At 40.9% G+C, this 22,997-nt stretch overlaps 2 pseudogenes across 2 annotated transcripts in view; both read right to left on the reverse strand.

The window, feature by feature from the left end:
- The window catches only part of LOC308041735 (neurobeachin-like protein 1), a 347,706-nt pseudogene that overhangs the window by 189,971 nt on the left and 134,738 nt on the right, over window positions 1-22,997 (reverse strand). The gene's annotated exons all lie outside the window — the stretch shown is intronic.
- The window catches only part of LOC308041685 (neurobeachin-like protein 1), a 55,801-nt pseudogene that overhangs the window by 11,053 nt on the left and 21,751 nt on the right, over window positions 1-22,997 (reverse strand). The window contains exons 14-37 of the transcript in view: window positions 22,569-22,737; window positions 21,393-21,526; window positions 19,661-19,820; window positions 19,462-19,564; window positions 17,529-17,685; window positions 16,803-16,961; window positions 16,292-16,451; window positions 15,902-15,990; window positions 14,058-14,639; window positions 13,361-13,536; window positions 12,849-13,002; window positions 11,282-11,410; window positions 9,752-10,057; window positions 9,498-9,647; window positions 8,320-8,477; window positions 7,613-7,734; window positions 5,963-6,089; window positions 5,265-5,413; window positions 4,280-4,413; window positions 3,390-3,491; window positions 2,549-2,644; window positions 2,323-2,447; window positions 977-1,117; window positions 750-880 (exon numbers count right to left, since the gene is read on the reverse strand). The product of the transcript in view is annotated as a neurobeachin-like protein 1 (transcript). The remainder of the gene's footprint in view (window positions 1-749; window positions 881-976; window positions 1,118-2,322; window positions 2,448-2,548; window positions 2,645-3,389; window positions 3,492-4,279; window positions 4,414-5,264; window positions 5,414-5,962; window positions 6,090-7,612; window positions 7,735-8,319; window positions 8,478-9,497; window positions 9,648-9,751; window positions 10,058-11,281; window positions 11,411-12,848; window positions 13,003-13,360; window positions 13,537-14,057; window positions 14,640-15,901; window positions 15,991-16,291; window positions 16,452-16,802; window positions 16,962-17,528; window positions 17,686-19,461; window positions 19,565-19,660; window positions 19,821-21,392; window positions 21,527-22,568; window positions 22,738-22,997) is intronic.

Below are 22,997 nucleotides of genomic sequence, written 5' to 3' on the forward strand. Positions count from 1 at the left end.
TGACCTGGATGTTTCCAATTTTTATAACTTAGAACTCTTGTAGACTGTAGCTAGCAGAATAAATTAGCAGCAACACACATACAAATCCATTTTTAAATTGTGTAATAGGTAGAAAACCCATTCGCTATGCAACAAATGTGAATTAAAAACTGGCTAGGAGTCTCACATCAGAATGCAGGATGCTGTCTTTGCAATCAGCATTATCAGTCATTTTTTTTTCCTTGTGGGCACTGAAACCTTAAAAGGCTCTAAAATCAGGTGATTTAACATTACATTGGAAGGTAACTGTAGCAAGCAGAAAATACATTGGTTGCCTAGAGCAAATAAAAGATCTCACATGTTTGAAGATGTCCAAACTCTATCATCCAATGAACCTAGTAAAAAGAATACTAATTAGCCTATATTAACTTTTGCTAATTATTTAATCAGTATTAACTGCTGTAATTTTTTTCTTTTTCAAACATCCAAATGATCATCTCTGGTATTTTACATTAGGTAAACAACACTATTTTTAGCCATCCTTAAGTCCCTAGTCTGAATTTATCAACAACATTGAGGCTGTTGCTTAACACAACTGATGTCTTCATTAAACAATCTGAAGCCAGCATGATGATTAAAGTAATTTCTACAAGCACACTATAAAGTTTACATAGGAAGTGTTCCACAGCATTCACAAATGGTTGTAACAATTCTTCTCTGAAGAACACTAGAACAGCTTTCTATGAGAATATTTGGCGTAGTCAGTTTACCATTTTGATTCTCCAGGAACTCTGGAAAGTAGAAGAACTCTGGGATAAGTTCCTTGACATCATTGGGGTTGTCCATGAGCACCTGCCATGTAGCAGGAATAGAGTGGAACTGCCTGTCAGCACAGTCAAACCTGCAGATCAGAAATCCCAGGTTAGACTTGGTTCATTCCCTCAGTAAACTGGTAATGAAGCAAAATGAGGGTGCTGCTCATTTGCTCACAGTATACCTGCCACTTTGAAGCTGGATATGAAGTGTTGTGAAAGGTTCTACTCGAATGAGGTAATGCATGACACCAGCAGCATTTGAGTAGTGTGTCCCATAGTGAAATTTGTCAATCATCCCCAGGGGATCCTCGAAATTCTCATATCTAAAACACAATAAAGATTTATAAACACAACTGAGCACTACAGTTGATTGACATGTGGATCACAGCATTCTATAAGAGAAAAATACATTGTGTTTTGTTAAACATGAGGACTTCAATTCTGACTTCAAAAGTCCCTAAGAAAAAGACTTCTGAAAGACAGAAATGTACACCAGATGAAGCCTTTGCATACCTGTTCTTATACTCTTCCCTAGGCAGTTGCTATCAGCTGTCAGAAACTGCATAAAGGGCAAGACAGGACTGATTTAGTATGACTTAATGCAACAGACAAGCCCCCCTACATCACTAAGCTGTACAGATATTATTGAAGGGACTTGTCACAGTTTCTTGCAAGATTTAAGAAAAAAAAAAAAAAAAGATAAAAAGATTGTGTGTGTGACTGTGTCAAGATGCAGAAAAGAGATTTAATTGACACTTTTCTACAGGCAACCTCACTGTACAGTGCCCCGCCACCATCTGGCTGATATATTGCTCAGTGGCACAAGGCTGGTAAGAGAAATTGGTTCTCCAGCAGTACGACTAACTACAATTTCAATACAGTCAAGGGCAGAGTCTAATCATTTAACGACAATTCTCCATGTTCCAAGTTTTCTGAAGAAAGCTGGTTTTGGAAGCTGTCTGACTGGTGCAATGTGGTATGACGGACGGCACACTCACTCCCCACACTAGCAAAAAAAGAAGGATTGCTACACAGATGTGCGGGTGTAAGTAAGTACTTGTCATTCCTACCTACAGAGGAGTTGCTGCAAGTCACTGAGTTATATTTTATTTCAAAGATAATAATCTATGCTTGAAAAAAAGAGCAGGAAGCACAGACTCTGGTTCAATGTTACCTCTCAGCACAGGCAGCTCAACTCACAGTATGATTTTGCATTCCTTATCTTGAAGCAGACATGGGACATAGTATTCTCTCTGCAAGCTGCTGGGTCTTTAAGTGTTTCTCCAGCCTTTTAGTGTTTTTATCTCCACATCTCAGAAACAATTGAAAATTTGTCCTTTCAGTGCCATCTAAGCTAACTCATCTGAATACAGTAGGAACAACAAATCGTAACCTTTGCAAATGCACCTGTGATGTTATAAAACTAGTTTTTAAAACTTTCACTGTCACAACTTTATTTTTGAAATATGTTATTAGCCTGAAGGCTCAGAAAAGATAGAGAAATAGAACGGAGTGTTCTGGTACATACTTCTCTTTCACAGCCTTGGCATTCTTTTCATTTACCACCCTTATGGGTTTGGACAGATCTCTAAAGACTGCAGGATTGTTCAGGTCCAGTTCTTCTGAAGTATAATCTCGTAAAATCCAAGGGAACTATAAAAGAGTCAAAGACAAAACTGAGATTAAAAATCCATCTTTCAAAATAGAAAAAATACAACTGGCAAAAAACAAAAAAATTATTCTTTTTTAATTACCACAGGATATTGAGCAAGGTCATTGTAAGTTCGTCCTGCCATTGTTTTCAGCTGAATAAGGTAGTCAAAGTTGGATATTTCTCTATTCACCCATTTCTGAAAAACAGAAAAAGATACAATGGAAGTCAGTACATGAAAGATACCACTATTGCAAATTATACGTTGTGGCATTGTTTATCTGCCAGAGGACAGCACTGGCAAGTGAAAGACACACAACTGCAAGAATGGTATGAAGAGATGGAAATTAAAAACACATCTACTACATTTAAAAATGTATCCATATTTAGGGTAATACAGACACTTTGAAGCTGGATATGAAGTGTTGTAAAAGGTTCTACTCGAATGAGGTAATGCATGACACCAGCAGCAATTATTGACATTTCCTTTGACATTTTCCTTTTATACCAATGTCACTAATTCCCTTAAGATCATATTTCCTGCTTAATCTTCATGAGTTTCATTGAAAGCTCCATCATGAAAAGGTAGCAGGGAAAATTATCCATGCATATAGTGAAAAATGTTCCAAAATGGGCACTCAGTATCATGGACTGAAAATAGAAGCAGGTCTGCTACATGTTTTCTACTCTTGTTGGAACCCTTGTCACAATCTCATCAACACAAGAGGCTGCTCCATCCGTTTACCTCACTGACTGTACACAACGGAACACAGTGGTTCTAAGAATATGCATGTGAAAGTTCAGGGGCGAGACCGAAGGTACAGAAATTGGCAGTCGCCATCTAAACACTGGGGGAAAAAAGCCAAATCAGTAGTCCAGGATGTTCCAGGACTCCTTCAGGAAGCAGAGGAATGCTTTAGACCGTTTGTGCTGAAGTCTCATACCTGCATCAGACCTGAAGCTTTAAAAAGTTCCTGCAGAGATCTTGTCCCAGAAATATTTGGAGAACGCAGTGACAATATTCAACTATATACTTTGTTGCGTACCTGTTAGAAAGTAGCATGAATAAAACAATTATTCTAGAGACTGAAGCTGACAAGTAAACAACTTCTCTGGTACTTAAAACGTGAAATAAACGGAATACAATTATGCTTTAAACACTTCTATCTCTTGCTGCATAAAACATTTGGACATGGATGGACATGACATCCTTCAATTACAGGATACAAAGGCAACAAATAACATGAAGCAGATTTTTTCACTTATGTGTAGATGCTACACAGTAAAAAAATCACTGTTGCCACAGAAGTCTTCTAGGAAATACTGCTGCTGTTCAAATAAAATTATACCAATGTTTTTCCTACAAAATTATTATTTGCTAAAAACGAACAAACAAAACCCACAAACCCAAGTGTCCACAACATTTTATAGGAGCTATTCATGGACTGACTGTGGCAGAATGCAAGCCCCCCTCTCTCCCCCTCCCTCCTTTGATATGGAAGGAGTAGACACATCTCCCTCTCTCTGCTGCTTGAGGCCAACAGCTGCTTTTGTTTGGCCCCAGAGCCCCCGGCCAGGGTCATTAAGAGAAGGGAGTGCCAAGGCACCAGGGAGCCGCTGGGCGCCCACGGCCAGTGTGGGGGATGTTTGGAGGCTTCAGGGGCACCCACAGCCAGGGTGGGGGTGCAGAGAAGCTTCTGGAATGCCCACAGTCAGATCTGATCAGGCTGTAAAAAACGGGATTCTCGTCGAGGCTCCGCCCCTTGCGCGCGACCTCTTGGAGTTACGAGCTGAGCCGCTGCCGCCAGGAACCACTGCCAATGCCACTGCCTACCTCCTTATTGAAGTTGAGGAAATAGTTGGTTTGGTCGGTCAGGAAGATCTCCAAAGCTGACCTCCTCAGGTTGTACCGACGCAAATGGATCTCTCGAATTTGAGAAAGGTGCCATTTGAAATCAAAACCTACTCCTAGGAAGACAATTTTAATTGTTGACTGGGCTTATATCAAAAACTTTTCATTTAGACATAACGCAGGATCGTTTCCAATCACCCCAGAGTTATCCCTAGAAAAGCTCAATTTCATGTGCGGCTTGATTAACCATCTTACTAGGAAAATGTAACTTCAGCTATTGTTCTACTGAAAGAAAGAGGCAGCAGGGAATATCTGATGGAGTGTATAATTGTTTTTGCTTTCTGATCAAGGTCACTTCATAAATGTATTCTGTTGATAAAAAATATGAACCAACCCCCTTCAGTCTCTTAAACAGGCTTGAATAGAGGCTTTTATGTTTAGAATTCCCAAAAGGTCAACTACTTGATACACTGGTTTTGAAAATTTTACCAGTATTTGTCAAACATTTCAGGTCACTGTTTTCATACTCAGCTATGTATATTCTATTAAAGTTCACTGAAATAGTATATATGATTGATGTTCACATACCTTTTAATCATCACTTACTACAACTTTTTGATCAATGTAAAAGTGAAACATTTGTCAGGGAGAACATGGAGGTGCCAAAAATTTAGAGGTAATAACATTTTGTAGACAAAATTAATTTTTTTTAATAGGTTAATTTTTTAAAGAAATACTCAGAATGGTGAATCCATTTAGCAGCTCAGCAAGTACAATTCCAGATTCTTGATTCTGAAGGGATCAGCCAGCTACTGATCACCAAGTACAATATTAATTTCAAGTACCAATGCACAACTTGTCTCTTCACAAGTAGTTTGACACTCAGTCTCAAAAAAAATCCAACTCAGCCTACTGAAAACAGAATGCTGAACTGCACTGAACAGAAAGAGACACTGATCACACTCACCTTCCTCTTTTTCAATGCTGCTGTCAAAGAAATAGATGTGCTGGGTAGTGATCTCCAGCCTGCCAGGTATCACATTAATTACTGTAATGAGTTCACAGTCTTCAGACAATATCAGCTTTTCTTTCTGACTTTGCTCATCCTTCTCATCCCTATAAAAATACCACTAAGTGTTAGGAAGATTACGCAGTTACTTGGGTACTTGGTAAGAGTACAGTTCAGAAAATAATGACATTTGAATGGCATTAAAAGTACAACATAAAGGACTACACGAAGGTACTTCCATCAGCAGTCTTGCATGTTCCAGACTAGACTACAAAACACCATTTCATAGCAGCACTCTTCAGGCTTGATATTTCAGTATCGGGCACAATGGACTTGACCTCCCCTGAAGTACAAAAACATGAGGCTGCATTTCCCTTTCTTATTTAATTGCTGGGTGCTTAAATTATCCGGCCCAGAGCAGCGCTAAGTCCTGGTTCATGTGACTAAAGTTACCTTCACAAGTATTTGAAGAAATGGCTACCCAGAAGTCTGCAGGCGTGACACACCACAAACAAGCGTTTAATTACCTTTATGGTACAAGAAAATACATGAGTATCACTCAGAGAAGCACCACTTCTCTGCTGGACTTCAAGAGCACAGACACACATAGATGCACGCACAACATCACATGCCCAGTCCTACTCTGCTGTCCTTACAAATTGGAACTGGCTGCAGTGTCTTCTTCTGGTAGTTCAAGAACATCATCTTCCAAGTCACTCACTTTCACCTGCTTCACCACCTCCAGCAGCAGAGAGTCACTAGAAGGCTGTGTCTGGTGCACACCTGTCAGAAACAGATATTGCAGCTCACAAAATGTTTGCTACAACACTTTGGGAAAGCTGAACTCCTGAGTGTATCTTCTGCTGTCAAAACACAGAATCCCAGAATGTCAGGGATCGGAAGGGACCTCGAAAGCTCATCCAGTGCAATCCCCCCATGGAGCAGGAACACCCAGATGAGGTTACACAGGAAGGTGTCCAGGCGGGCTTGAATGTTTCCAGAGTAGGAGACTCCACAATCTCCCTGGGCAGCCTGTTTCAGGCTCTGTCACCATCACTGAGAAGAAGTTTCTTCTCAAATTTAAGTGGAACCTCCTGTGTTCCAGTTTGCACCCACTGCCCCTTGTCCTGTCCCTGGTTGTCACCAGAAGAGCCTGGCTCCATCCTCCTGACACTCACCCTTTCCATATTGATCCCCATGAATGAGTCCCCCCTCAGTCTCCTCTTGTCCAGCTCCAGAGCCCCAGCTCCCTCAGCCTTTCCTCACACAGGAGATGCTCCACTCCCTGCAGCATCTTGGTGGCTGCGCTGGACTCTCTCCAGCAGTTCCCTGTCCTGCTGGAACTGAGGGGCCACAACTGGACACAAGATTCCAGGCGTGGTCTCCCCAGGGCAGAGCAGAGGGGCAGGAGAACCTCTCTGACCTACTGACCACCCCCTTCTAACCCACCCCAGGTACCATTGGCTTCCTGGCCACAAGGGCCCAGTGCTGGCTCATGGTCACCTTGTTGTCCCCAGGACCGCCAGGTCCCTTGCCCCTACACTGCTCTCTAATAGGTCATTCCCCAACTTATACTGGAACCTGGGGTTGTTCCTGCCCAGATGTTGGTTTTAACTGAGTAAAAAATAACAAGACTTCTTAGATACTTTTGGGAGAAGCAGAACACTAAAGATACTCCCTGAACTACATGATATACATATCAAATCGTAACAGTACAACAGGAAGACACAAACACATTAGAAAACTGAATTTTGATGTGGACATTTCCAACAAAATATTTTGCAGTGTTCTGTCAAACATGGTTAAAGTGTGCAGATTTCATGGAAATACACTGCATTTATTTTTTGCTTACTTGGGTTTAAAAGAGTTATTTTTTTTGTCTCAAGTCTTGACATCCAACACACCTAACTTAAATAACAGTTTGCACCCCTAACTCTGCTGTTTGGCATATTTCTGAAACAAAGTGCTTCATATCTACACATTTTAATTATAAGCTCTAAAAGGTTGTAAAGAAATAGTGCATGCATACTCTGATCTCATTGTGTCCTTTTCTTGAAACAATCTTATGCAAGAAAGCTGTGTGACTGTTTATTTTAAACCAAAGGCTTTCTTTAACTTTTTGGCACAAAAACTCACATTTGAATAAACAAGGGGAAATTAATTCTGCTCAGTAGGAAGATGGTGTTTCAGGTGAAAGTACCACTCTTATGTCACATATTTTACTATAGAGGAAATAAATACAAAGAGTATTTAAATACAATTCTTAAATACAAAGAGTAAAGTGTGTATCTTTCTTCAGTAAAGACTGAGGTCACTCAGGTCACTAGCATCCTGATGAGAGTTGAAGTTGTAATTCTGCACCAGTTTTAGTTTCATACGTGAAAAATTTTCCACATTTGAAAGTTTCCAGTGAATAGGACGCTGTTCCCTTGGAATACAAGAATATCCATAAAAACAGTTAAAAGAAGGTAAAGACCTATGTGAATTCGTTACGAAACAGCACATATTTAGAAAAATACTGGTCATCCACTTGTACACTGTAAAACAGAAAAGCAATAAACTGCGTTTTAATTTTATATTTCATCTTGCAGTTCTGATGAACCTAAAGTACTTTGCAAACAGTATTTATTTTCTATTATTATTATTTTAAACTGAAATCAACTTAACGCATAATACCTCAAAGTCTTTATTAACAAGTCTGTTATCTCTTTTCCAACAGAGCCACCTATCTGTAGGATGTCTCAAAAAGTTTTTGCAATCACTTCACTGATAACTAATTTTTTTGGTCACTTGGCAAGAGTACCCAGAAAACTACCTCGGCACTATGCTTGAAACTTTGCATTTTGCTAACTAAATGCAGGACACGTTATAAAAGATGCACTGAATGTTAACTTTACGTCTCAAGAATTGTTATCGGAGTCAATCTGCCACGGTTCACATGAAACAGTTAAGTTAGTCATGTGAGCAAACTCCTTTTAAGTATCATATACAGTTTGATTTAAAAACTTCTTACATCTCAGCCCAAGGGCCACGTTCAGAGAGGAGGTAGAGCTGGGCTGCTCTCCACTGTCTCAGAGTAGCTGTGTGTTGACCGTGAAGTTGCTTTAACATACTGTTGTAGCGCAGATTTTCCTGTCGAGCTTTTCTGCCGAACGGTTCCACAAAATGCTCCTGAAAGACCATTAAAAACAGATCTAGCACTGAAATAACTCTGACCTTTGAAAACACAGTTTTGTGGCTTGCAAGAATTCTCACCAATTAAGAAGGAACAACAAAGCCTAAGAGGTAAAAATTTCTGAAAATTTAAGGTAATGCTTACAAGGAAAATTTTAAGAAGCTTAGTGCTGGAAGAAAAGGCACCAAACTTTGACTTTAAGATGTGAAGAAAGTATTATCCATTCTGAATCCAGATGAAAAGAATTCTTCGTCATCAGAAAAGTGGTCAGTATGGTAATCCTATTGTAACAGGTAGGATTTTTCTTTAAACTCCTGTTCTAGAATGTGACTCTCATTCTATCCTTCCTTTAGCTACTTGAATAAAAGAGGACTTACTATAAGGATCCTTATTCAGTAGACAAAGAGAAAACAAGAGAAATGTAACTTAGCTATATTTGCTGTAATTACTGCTTAATTCTACTGCCTAAACTGAGTCAGTTGAGAAACAGTTTTTCCAAAAGTTTCATGTTAAATAGGAGCTGTTCAGTATTTTAAACACTTTCATTGTATTGAAATAGGGTAAACAACAACCACCACCAAAAACAACAACAAAAAAACCCAAACAAAAATGAAACAAAACGAAACCAAACCAAACAAAAAACCCACACAAAACAAAACATACACACACACCACACACGCTGACTCATCTCATAATGGATAAGAGATTTTAATAATTCAAACCAAAGTAAAAGAACATGCAGCTTATATCTGAGCATAATTCCAGGTTGCTGCACTATGAGAAAGGCCTCATGTTTTTAAATAATTCTGCTTACAGATAAGACTCTTAAATAGAAAGAACATAATTAAAAGAAAATCCTACAAGTATATCAAGTCACATTGCCCATAACGTCTTAAACTAATCAACCTGCCTGCAATCACTTGAATTGGAGCATCCTGGAATTCAGTTTCTCCATCTTTTAGAAGGCAACTCCCAAGACAGTTCTAAGAGAAACTTGCACTCACTCAAAACCTTACCTGAAATTTAAGCTTACTTTCTCCTCTCTCCCGGTCTCGCTTGTGCATGTTCACCATAAATGCTTCAGAACAATCCCTCCAATAAAGTGTCATCTGCTCGTGATCATGTCTGAATGAATTCTCTTCATACTGCTTCATATTTGGAATAATCTGGTTCCAGCAAAACAAAAAGCACAATGTGATTTCTGAATGAGTTTCTCTGCTTTCACGGCTAAAAAGAGAGGGAAAATGATGGAAAATAATCTACTACTTACATATTTGCCAATATACACTTGCCACTCAGCAGAGCTGCAGTATTCTTGAAAATCCTCAAAGAAAGATGGGCTGCCATTGGTAGGAGGCAATGAAGGGAGATGCAGGTTCATGAAAAGAAGTTCATAAATCTTGGATACCAATGTCCGAACAAGGGGAATCAAAAATGAGTAAGTTTCTGTCTTCTTTTCAATTGATCTACTCAAGATGCCTTCCAGCTTCCCCAGGATGCAGCACGCTTCGGGCTGGCTCTCAACTACTTTGGTCTGAAGAAGTGTGTTTAGTTTGGCTGCTGCCATAGCACAGACCTACACAGAAAAACAACAAAAAATGAATGCAATACTCAAAATAGTGATTTCCAGCACAGGAATATGGACATATTCTGGCTGCATCCTGGGAAGCCTAAGACACACATCCATCAAATATGGACACTGACCACTTATCCATAAGTAATAGACCAAACCTGAGTCCACTGCAACCACAAACAGCTGCATTAAGACAAGCCCAAACATAAACTAACAGGCCTGGCTTTTCTGAAGGGCTCATTCCAGGCACAGCCCTGCTAACTTTGCTCCAAATGTTGATTTGGCAGAACAGTCCAGGTTCACGTGCACTTAAAATACATAAACCCCAAACTACAAATAGATGTATTTTATGGTAGAAACAAAACGTCACAATCAGAATCACTATCTTACTGCCACTAGTAGTGCCTACATAGTCCCAGCTTCCAACAGCTTGGCCTCTACCTCGTTCTCATGCTCGGAAGGTGCACATTGGCAAGACTGCGGGGTAAATTTGCAAATGGTAAGAATTAAGGCAAACATCTTCCCTGCACAAGGAGGAAGGACTGCCATCAAACTCACTAGATGTCAGCTAAAGCCTTCTTATTAGCTGCATTTTCCTGCAAAGCTAGATACATGTTTTGGTAGACATAACAACGGTATGCAAGGTCACTGATAAGGATGGATGCACATCTCACGAGAGGGGCAAGGAGAAATAGGTGACCAAAAATGGACCAACTTAGTATAACATCCCATTCACGTGATACTACATATAAAAATGGGAGATCACGAGGATTCTTGTCCCTTTTCCTTGTGGCCGACATTAGGAGAGGACCTTGCGAGTCGTCCCTGCCAGCTGAGGCCAGTGACAGACTGAATCCACCTCCGGTTGGCTGCAGAGTCCAGTCCAGGACTTCGGGTGCCGGCTCTGCAGTTGCCGGGACTTTCAAGATTGGTTTTGTACATTTTGTTTTATTTTCTCTATTCTTCTTAGTAGCATTAGTAAAACATCTTTAATTTTTCCAACTCTCTTCTCTCCCTCCTTCTTTCCCTCCCAATCGCCTGTGCTGAGTGCGAAGGGAGGAGAGGGAGGAGCTGAAGGCAGAAGTTGTGGGGGAGAGGAGGTTAACAATACATCTGCCACGGTTTTATTGTCACCCTGCAATCAAAACCTCGACACCCATAAACCACAACAGTTACAACAAACACGCGCTTAAAACACAGCACTACTAGTAGGAATTTGCCACCAACCTGTAAGTTATCTTGTGCAATGAATCCAAGGAGCAACCGGACTTGTACCTGTGAAAGCCTGTTTGCCTCTGGGCCAGCAGAGTACCAGACGGACAGGCTGTCCATGAGAGTCACCAATTCTTCCAAGAGCTATTGCAAAAACAGATTGGCGTGAAATAAAATTCACAACAGCTACTCCAGCTGGAAACACAATCATTTCAACTAGCTGAAGAAGAGGCTGTGTTCACAGCTCTAACTTACCCAAATCCAGAAAATTATCCCAGAATACCGCACTGCAAAACAATTCCTGACTACAAAAAAATATCTCTAGCCCCATACGGTAAACTTAAGTGTCTCCCCTGAATAAAGCCAAAACCAACATGTGGTATATATGCATATGTTTTTGCCTATAATTGATGTCCAGTAAATGTCATTTCCTTAGGAAAGCTAAAGGCTCCACAAGTAGGATTACTACAACTGAAAAGACACTATTACTAAATAGCACAGATCTCACACCAACTTGCAATTTCTGCCTTTAGTATAGATAGGACTTCATTCTCTTGCTTTGTATTTTAAATTATTTGACTGTAATGCTAGTAATTTACCAGCAATAGCAATGCACAGAGTGCCTTGAGAAGGAAAACAAGGCTTCCTTCATGAATATCTGATTTAGTGAAACACCTGAAACTGTGTAACAAGCTATAAATGTCCTTAAAAAAATATAGGAGGCAATCCTTTCTATTCAGTATTTCTACACCAGGGTAGGTATTTGCAGGTAAATGGCACATTTCACTATCCAGATGTATTTGCTTAAAACCACTATACCTTCATGCATTCCCTAATAAATTACTGAAATGTAAAAGAGTGGTGGTGGCTCCATACAATGCCTCTCCCCTTTAGCCTTGAAAAATGGAAAAGCAATGACAACTCAGCAAAGGAAACAAGACTACTGCCAGAAACGACACAAATGTTGAGGCAAATGATGGGGATCTAAAAGGCAGGAGAAAGAGCCAGATGGCAGAAAGCTCCTTTACATTACCTATTGCGTTGATTATAATTTTCTTCCACAGATCTCATGTTTCTGACTCTGATATAGAAAACTGAGCTATTTGCATATATATGCACAACCTTATGTTGAACTTCCAATAGGGGTCAAAGCCCAGAAGTGACATTTCTCAGCTTGCAACTGAGAGCAGAGTTTTGGCTGGTTTTTTTAATCAGGATACACACAATGCATCATACCTGCTGATAAACGGTGCAAAATCTGCTTAGGCTACAACTGACACTGTTTCATTAGCTCCTACATTTTCTAAATACCTCTCCAGTCTGAAAAATACCTGGATTTTCAATAAAGAGTACCACCACTTAGAGGCCTATTTAATTTGCAAAATTAACTATATTCCCTGTGGTAAGTATTCACGCTTTTTTACTCCTTAAGGGGCAAGCTAACCCATTCCACTGCAGACACTCACTCTGTAGTATCTACCATTTAAAAACAAGCCTAGAAGGAACAGCAGTATCCAAGCTGACAACTTTCCCAGTATTATTTCAGCCCATATACAGTACTTCCATTATGTAGTTACTGTACCTTTTCTGTCCATAAATTTGAATTAACTAGTCCTTCTGCCTGCAGGAAGTCTTGTACAATTAGCAAGAGCATGAAGGCATTTTCAGCATGTGCAGGGAGAGCTTTTGAATCTCTGTTGTCAGTGACTGACCATTCTAACATCTTCTCCAGCAAGCTGCATGGAAAACAAAATCCCAAAGTCATTATTATACGTTCTAAGTGTAAGTGGCCTAAAAAAAATCCAATTAAGTATTTAATTGAGCATCTTAGTCTGCAGTGACATAACTGTCATCTTCTCGATAAGTTAATGAGGTAAAAGAGATTTCGAACAGCTCACGAAACCAGCGATACATTTTCAAAACCTTATCACCATGTGACACTACTAAATAGGTAGCAGAATATACTTCTGACAGTATGTGAAGAAAAGTACATCTTGTTGTGAAACAACCGCCCCTTCCCTGCTTCACTAAAGCCCCTTTCCCTGTTTTCCCTCAAAAGAGATGAAACAATCCATCCTTGAACCGGACACTCACTTGAGTTTTATTTCATCAGAAGGTTGCAGCAACTCATTAGACATCCCCAGTTTGGTCAGTGCAGAAAACACCTGCCCTCTCTCAATCCAAGCAGCAGCATCAGATTTTTCAATGCCTTTCCACATTATACACAGTAGGATGTCGGTAAGTAACTGTATGAGTTCAGTATCACCCCCCTACAAAAGAACAGAAATATTTACAGCCCTTCTAGTCTAGACAACCTCCAAAACCTTTCTCCTTCATCATAGTCTACGTTTGCATGCTTCGGTGTTTTTGAAAACTCTGCAGTCTAAAGTCCAATGGCCACATACATGCAAATGCAAAGATAAGAGACCATGGCTTGCTTGTATGTTGTAATACATACTGACTTGATTCCTACATCATTATTTCAACCTGACCTTTAGTCTGCTCTATGCCTCCTCTGGAAGGTAAAGGATGTTGAAATATAGAAGGAGGGGGGAGTTTGTAGTTTTCTTTGTTTTAACATCAAAGCTATTCCAACCAGAGAACCATAAAAAGGAGACATGTTACAAAAGGAAGTACCCCTATAAAATAGCTACATTGTTTGCTCTTCTGTTGGAAGATAGGAGGGGGAAAAAAACCCTACAATAATTATGCATTAGGAAGATTATTAAAAAAATAAACAGTAATTGCAGACATTTGGAAAAATTAACCACATAGAGAGTGCATTACTTACTCCTTGGTTTTCAAATAAAGAAAGATCGGCGGCAAAGCCCACATCATTTGAAAGAGCCAGCTCTTTGTCGGGCTGCCCAGAGAACGCCTTTGTGTTCTCTATGGGTGAGGGTGTGCTGGGCTGGCTGTCTGTCAGCCGATTTGCAACGTCCGCCAGTTCGTAAGAGTCAACACTGGAGAGATCTAAGCTCAAATGTGAAGGATTGCTGTGCCACAATTCCTCCCGCTCCTCCAGCCTAAAAGACATCTCCGCTGTGGACGCGTCTTCCAGTGGCATGACAGAGAAATGAGCAGGGACATCCAGGGATTTGGCGTCTTCTAAACTCCACTGATCAAACAGACCATTAACACATGCGAAGCTGCCAGTTTTGTCTCCCTCTGTCTTATCAGGTTGATGTTTCTGAAGCTCTTCAGCAGGAAGCTTTTTTTCCTCTTCCCTTGAGGAATCAGCCCTGGTCTCTTTCAAGCCAATCTGGACAACTGAGTTTTCTTTCAGGAACAGTCGAATCAAAGTGTCCTGCCAGCTCAACTGCTGAGAAATCTGCTGTGCTGCATCCAGCTGGGAATGCAAAAGGTGCAAAACCTGAGGACAGCAGAAGATATCCCATGATTATACATTAATTTTGGTGGGTCACTGCATTCATTCTAGCTTTGCAATTAGACATTTTACAATCGACAACTTTTTGCCTTTTTTAAGGCTCTTGTAAAAGAGCCACAAACAGTTAATAATAAGCAAACAAGCCGTAAAATAATTTTTCTCATTAGAAAGAGTATATTTGGAAAAAACAAGGGATAAAGAAAAATTTCTCAGGAGCAGGGAAGAAAAGCTTCCAAAGCACATTGCTAAGTCCTCATATTCCAGCCACTCTTCTGTACCAATTCCAGCAAAAGCCAACTATCCCAACAAATAATCCTAATTCAGCCATTAGTCTGCAAAAAAAGAAATCTAGACCAGAAAATACGCTTGATTAGGAACTACTCAATAGATAAAAGTAAGAAAGCTGCAATATTAATAGCTTTCCAATAATGATAATTTCACTTTTTTCACTTTGAGAAACCTTAATAGACAATATAGTGCCTCACAGCTACATTTGCTACTACTAATTTCGGCAATAAAAGTCAGAGAGAGCTTGGTTTAGAAAAAGTCGCTGCTTCTTCCCTATCTCTTCCCTGCAGCCACAACCACTCTTTTGAATCATAATATATTATTTCGAAAAAAGATATTAAGAATACAAAACTTTGATCATGGTCTTACGCATCCTTTGAGAAAACTCAGTATCTCAAGGAGTCTACAATCTCTAACTTGTAGAAAATACAGCTATTTGAGAATCATGACAGAGGCTTTGCTTTGTGTTTTGGTTCTTAAAAGGACTGGGATACAGAAAATTCAACATTAAGTGACAGATGGGCTTCTTTTTTAAGGTAAATCGTTGCTAACGAAAGCAGTAGCAACAAATAAAGCCTCAAATAATTAAGATATCACAAAGGGTGAGTGTCAGGAGGATGGAGCCAGGCTCTTCTCGGTGACAACCAGTGACAGGACAAGGGGTAATGGGTACAAACTGGAACACAAGAGGTTCCACTTGAATTTGAGAAGAAACTTGTTCCTGGTGAGGGTGGCAGAGCCTGGCCCAGGCTGCCCAGGGGGGTTGTGGAGACTCCTTCTCTGCAGACATTCCAACCCGCCTGGACACCTTCCTGTGTAACCTCAGCTGGGTGTTCCTGCTCCATGGGGGGATTGCACTGGATGAGCTTTCCAGGGCCCTTCCAACCCCTGACATTCTGGGATTCCGTACAGCTTATGGGCTTAAAGGACAGTATTCCTGTTTAAAGCAGACTACCAACCTTTCTGCAGATGACCACTCTCATGTTTATATCTGATCTATGAGCCAGATGTACTACAGTTAGGAGATCTTTATAATTCACAGCAGGATCTGTAGGGCAGAAAGAAAAAACAACACAAATTATATCATGCAAGAGAATGTGACAGCTAAATATTACAAATTGCCTTGGAGGTCACTGCTACATTCAGGGGTAGTAAAGGGAACAAGCTTCAGGGAACTAACACAATATTAGCTGAGACTAATGGGAACCTTGAATAGAAAAGCTCTGTAAAGTAACAGCTCTGGTTTTCCTTGAAAACAAAACAAAGCAAAGCACAAACAAACAAAATCAATAAGTTTGCCTCTGAGCAGGAGGAGTTTATTAATGGTAGACACAACACTTGCCAATTACCTGCATACAGAACTTGGTTAAGAAGGTTTTTAATAAGAGAAACAGTAAGCGCAGATTCATTCAGAAGGAGCCCCAGTCCAGAGTACCCCACCTCCCTGAGTCTCATTCGGTGCTTACTACGTTCATAAACTTTAGTGCATTTTAGCATCTCTTCCACAATCTGCAAGAAAAAGCACACACAAATGCAAAATAAGCACAAGGGAGCATCCAGACCTCTTCAGCTTCATATGTATGATATAACATGCTGGTCCACTGTTTTTAAGTTTACTTTGTAAGCTAATTCAAGCAACATGGACTGTTTTTTTAAAGGTATCGATACTTTAAGAGAACGCTAATTCCATTGCGACTATGGCAGTAAACAGAATAGCTAACAGAACAGAAAAGAAAAAATGAAAACGTGGAGGATGAGTATCTTTGCAATTGCATGCACGTCTGCAGTGTCAGACTACAGACAAAACCACAAATTTAGGTTCGATTGATCAATTTAAGAACATACAATTCAATTCATTACCTTGAAAACAAGTTCTCTAAGTCTGTCAGAGTATCTTTGGTGCAATAACAGAGCGTAAAGAATATCAGCATTCCCTGGTTCAAAGAGCAATAAAAAAAGCTGGTCTGGGGCTGGGCTGGAATGAAGTAGGCTGAAGAGAACATCCAGAATTCCACAGAGCTATAAAATTAAGACAACTACATTAATCCACAGCTCATTCAGACTGCATACTCCATTTGGGGGACGTTTTATTGGCTTTGAAATTTTGCCTTTGGCTTGTTACAAAATAGACATTTTGTCTACTCAATATTACTCCATTTAAAATTACATTTTTTGGATACCTTTTTTTCCTCTACATAGGACACCTTATATCAAACTGTAATTAGAGTTCAAGTTCAGTTGGCATTTACAAAATAGAAATGACATCATTACAACTTCTGATGAGTTGAAGTCCAGTTAATTTGGTTTTGTAAATTAAGAGAATTTTTCTAATGGCAGTGTTACATATCATGTTCTTTCTGCCCCCTTCAGGGAAAAAAAATAACCTGGAAAGTATGGCCATCTGCAGAGCACCGTCAGCTTTTGAGTGTGCTCCTATAACCTGCCTCAGCATCAAATAACACTTTGCTTGTGTTAATAACACTTTCCCTCCTCTTTTAAGCACACTAGACACAAGGTTTCTAAACACCAAACAACAAAACCAAAATGCGTAAAGTTTAAACAGCTAACATAGACCATATTGGATACCTGCTCCTCTTCAGTGGTGGCAGCTATGTATCCTATGATGCTCTGTATTTCTTCATGTGTTCCACCTTTGCTCAGGAAATACCTGATCAGCCCATAGAGGGACGTCCGTATTGTTCTCAGGTCATCAGGAGCCAAATCACTGTCTTTACAGCCACTGCTACACATGACAGGCAGGAAAAGCAAAGGAAGTTCTTCATGCCTCATTAACAGTAATTTCATTGTGCTAGTTTTGTAATTTTGTAATTTTTCACCTACCTATATATCATGGCACAGGTCACCAATTTCTACTGAAGTAAGGCAACCAAACAGTAATAAGAAATAGTAGATCAGAATTACCAAGTCTATAAGGCCCAGAAATGTAGACTTGGACTGATCTGGATACAGGTCAGGATTTCAGGTCCCTCCCACCCCAATCCTCTAAAGCAAAGAGCAAGGTCTCTAGCCAGTCTTCCTCAATGACATAACTACATTCATACAGATACAGACAGAAATCACCAAGACTGAAAGCTAAAATTTTGAATTCCTAAAAAAGTCCTACTTCAAATTCTACAAGGCTATAAAAAACCAAAATAGCTTAAAATGATAAACACCCTCTCTTTTCATAATGATAATGATCTATGACTTAATTTGCATTGTTGATAAAATTACAAGATTGAATCACAGAATCAACTGGGTTGGAAAAGATCTCAGAGATCATCCAGTCCAACTCTTGGTCCAACTCCAGTCCATTGACTAGATCAGGGCACTAAGTGTCATGTCCAATCTCAGTTTACAAACCTCCAGGGCCGGTGAGTCCAGCACCTCCCTGGGCAGCCATTCCAATGCCTGGCCACTCTCTCTGCACAGAATTGCTTTCTCATCTCCAGCCTCAATTTCCCCTGGCAGAGTTGAAGCCCATGGCCCCTTGTCCTATTGCTGACTGCCTGGGAGAAGAGACCAATCCCCACCTGGCTAGTACTGCCCTTCAGGTAGTTCTAGAGCATGCTGAGCTCAGCTCTAAGCCTCCTCTTCTCCAGACTAAACAAGCCCGGCTCCCTCAGCCTCTCCCCATAGGGCTTGTGTTCAAGTCCCTTCCCCAGTCTTGTTGCTCTTCTCTGGACCCGCTCCAGCACTTCAATCTCTTTCCTGACCTGAGGGGCCCAGAACTGAACACAATACTCCAGTATGGCCTCCCCAGTGCAGAGCACAGGGGAAGGATCACTGCCCTTGTCCTGCTGACCACGCTGGTTTGGATACAGGACAGGACACCATTGGCCTTCTTGGCCACCTGGGCACACTGATGGCTCCTGTTGAGCTTCCTGTCCACTAGTCCCCCCAGGTCCCTTTCTGCCTGACTGCTCTCCAGCCACTCTGTGCCCAGCCTGGAGCGCTGCAGGGGGTTGTTGTGGCCAAAGTGCAGCACCCGGCACTTGGCCTTGTTGAACTTCAGCCCATTGGAACCAGCCCATTTTTCCAGTCTATCCAGATCCCTCTGCAGACCCTCCTGCCTTCCAGCAGCTCCACACTCCCTCTCAACTTGGTGTCATCACCAAATTTGCTGATGACTTGTTATATTTGTTGAAGGACTTGTTAACAACCTTTCCAAGTGTTTTTAGTGTCATTGACCTAAATTTTATATAAGCCTATCATAAAAATTAAGGTCATGGAAAAGTAGGAAATTAAGTGGAGAAATTTAAAAAAAACCCTGAATTTTGAAAGTTAAATCAACGATCAAAAGTCAACCTGCAGTTTTATTTATTAATTTGCTCACTGGGATGTTGGGGAAAAACAAACAAAAAACAAAACCCAAAACAACCCCCCTCCTGCCCCCTCAAAAAAACCAACAAAACCCAAACCAAACAAAAATAACCCCCAAACAAACAAACATAAACAAACAACAGCCACATAAAATAATATAAAATAAGGAGGAGTTAAGAAGAGGTGAAACTCATACCCGTAATAAATCCTGAGTGTGTCTAGAAGAAACTGCACATCATATTTCTTCCTGAAGACTCTTCTACTGTCTTTGATAATGGTAGAAAGATACTGTATATGCCCTACAATATAAAGTTTTCTGTTCGAACCCAGATAAAGGTTTATGTGACGTGAAGGGTACTGTGTCTTTGCACAGTTGCCCAAGTTGCAGAGCTCACCAATTCTGAAGGGGAAGTCCCCGCTGTTCCAGATACTGAAGTCAAAAAGCAAGTGTTGATACATCTGCTGCAAAAGCTGCATGTTCTTTTCTACTGAAACTTGTTCTATCAGCAACTGCACAGCCATCAGTACATTCACATCCATTAAGTTGCTTGGCACCTTTCAAAATAACAGCAGCTGTTAGCATTCAATCTCCTAACAAACTTCATGTTTTTTCAAGCCAAATTTTGGGATTCTTTGTCTTCTACAGCAAAATCTTCTTCCATTAAAGCAATACAATAAACACAAACCCAGTGTAGTCTGAAGAATCATACAGAGTATCTATAACCAAAAAAGCAGAACATAAAAAAAAGACAAAACACTAGCTTCTCATGTCTCTCTGTTTTCAGAAACATGAGAAAGAAAAGTAGGTACTAAGGGGACCTTTGAAGACCCTCGCATCCTGGCCAAACTAAGAACTTTTCCAAGAAATCAGGACCTCATCCCTAACTTCCATTTCTAAAGGATGTTTCTCAAACATGGCTTCACCAAGGGGAAGTCGTGCTTGACCAACCTCAGTGACTTTTATGAGGACATAACAAGATGGATGGATGATGGCAGAGCAGTGGACGTGATCTACCTTGACTTGAGGCATTTGACACAGTCTCCCACAGCATCCTCACAGCTAAACTGAGGGAGTGCGGTCTGGATGAGCGGGTAGTAAGGTGACTGTGAAATGGCTGAAGGGAAGAAGCCAGAGAGTCGTGGTCAATGGGGCAGAGTCCAGTTGAGGCCTGTATCCAGTGCAGTGCCTCAGGGGCAGTGCTGGGGCCTGTATTATTCAATATATTCATCAATTATTTGGACGAGGGAATAGAGTGACTGTCAGCAAGTTTGCTGATGACACCAAGCTGGGAGCAGTGGCTGACACGCCAGAGGCTGTGCTGCCATCAGAGACCTGGACAGGCTGGAGAGTTGGGCGGGGAAAAATTTAATGATATATAACAAGGGAAAGTGTAGAGTCTTGAATCTGGGCAGGAACAACCCCAGGTTCCAGTATAATCTTGGGGACAGCAGGATGACCATGAGCCAGCACTGGGCCCTTGTGGCCAGGAAGGCCAATGGTACCTGGGGTGGGTTAGAAGGGGGTGGTCAGTAGGTCAGAGAGGTTCTCCTGCCCCTCTGCTCTGCCCTGGGGAGACCACACCTGGAATATTGTGTCCAGTTGTGGCCCCTCAGTTCCAGCAGGACAGGGAACTGCTGCAGAGAGTCCAGCGCAGCCACCAAGATGCTGAAGGGAGCGGAGCATCTCCCGTGTGAGGAAAGGCTGAGGGAGATGGGGCTCTGGAGCTGGACAAGAGGACACTGAGGGGTGACCTTATTAATGTTTACAAATGTATAAAGGGTGAGTGTCAGGAGGATGGAGCCAGGCTCTTCTCGGTGACAACCAATAGTAGGACAAGGGGTAATGGGTTCAAACTGGAACACAGGAGTTTCCACTTGAATTTGAGAAGAAACTTCTTCCTGGTGAGGGTAACAGAACACTGTTACCAGGATCCAACAGAACATTCCCAGGCTGCCCAGGGAGGTTGTGGAGTCTCCTACTCTGGAGACATTCCAACCCGCCTGGACACCTTCCTGTGTAACCTCATCTGGGTGTTCCTGCTCCGGTGGGGAGATTAGACTGGATGAGCTTTCGAGGTCCCTTCCAACCCCTGACATTCTGTGATTCTGTGATTCAAACGTGCTCACCTTCTGTAACAAGGCTCCTAGGGTGGCAACTCCATGGGAGTGGATGAGATTTTCTTGATTGACATGGTGTCTCTGAATAAAGTGTTTTATCATCAAGATGAAAGTTGCAACAACATTCTCCTCCAGGCGAGCTTCTGCAAAACAGAACAGTAGCCAAAGCCTCATGGTTTATTGTTGGACCACTGCATAAAAGTAGAGGGGAAGAAGTAAAATCAAGAGTTTGTATTCCTCACTATTTCCTGAATGTTTCAACTCTTTTTCTGTTCATTCCCTAGCTGTAGGTTGTATTTACATTTTTCCAGGGCAGAGTCACAGACATTCCATGCTGCTCCAGAATAAAGTGACCTCAGTCACCCCAGTCCTGACTTTAGTTGCTTTATCCATCTGGCCGGAGGTTACAGACAAACTTCTCTTTCAGTTACAACATTTTACGTATGCTGCAGTTATTCTCCCTCTGGAGTTGCAAAGTGATGCTTTCTAGCCATGACAGACATAATATTTTATTTACTTTACTTCATCATCTAATATTTGAAACAAAAAAAATGTGTGTTTTCCTTGCAAGGTCTGATTTCCCAGTGGTTTCTGTTGAGATGAAAGTTCATTCTTAATATTAGGACAGCTTTAAAGAATCTATTCTTAAAGCTTCCTTTTCATTTTCTAAAAAATATAATACTAAAATCTGACAGCGTGTGGAAGAGGTAGGTGTCTGAGCGTTTTCCTAAGAACATAAAAGGTTGGCTAATGGCTAAACAGTACTGTGCTGATGCTGCTAAGTCTTTGTGTGGCTTTTGGACCCAGTGCTTGAGTTGTAGGAAAGCTCTTATTATTGATATCAGTAGGCTTTGCATCAAACATCATTTCTCAAAATAATCAGAACAAACTTTTCAGAACAGCAATTTTAAACCCGCACACTTTTACACTAATGTAATAGTAAACTATGAAAAGGAAAAATATGCTATTAAACATAACTATATTTGAAATATGCTAATAAGTTAATTTTACATAGTGCTGAACTCCTAGTATTCAGCATCCATGTCAGATACCCAGGAACAGAAAGAGCCTTTCAGCTTTGCATACTAAAAAAGCCAGCACGTAATCAAACAGCTTTCTGCCACTCACAGAAAGACTCCTTAAATCAATCTTAAAAATCCTTTCAGTTCAGCTGTACTTGCCCACCTGACGCCTTTGTGGATGGCATCACCACCCAGTCTCCCTCTACAGGAGTAAGTAGTTCTGGAGGGAGAGTTTCCCCTTCAGGCTTCTCAGGTATCGGCGCACCAAGAAAACTGATCTGCTCCAGCAGTGGAAACAGCACGTTTATTCCACCAATACAGTTGATCATATCCTAAATCAAGAGAAAAAGGAGGGAAAACATCAGCAAAAATGAAAGCCCCAAAACTATGTAAAAGAAATTTCCTCCAAATAAAAGGAACCTCAGGGTTTTCTCCTCAAGAGGGTGCTAAACCCCACCATGTTTGTTAATGAATGATTCTCCTAAAACCTGTATTCACAACATACAGCTAGAGACACAAGCACTCCACACCCACCCCTCTTCCCAATACTGAGCGAAGAGAACAAACTTCAGTCTTTTCAAACTGTTTGTAT

This window comes from Nesoenas mayeri (genome assembly GCF_963082525.1).
Source record: "Nesoenas mayeri genome assembly, chromosome: 6".
NCBI classification, from domain to species: Eukaryota; Metazoa; Chordata; class Aves; order Columbiformes; family Columbidae; genus Nesoenas; species Nesoenas mayeri.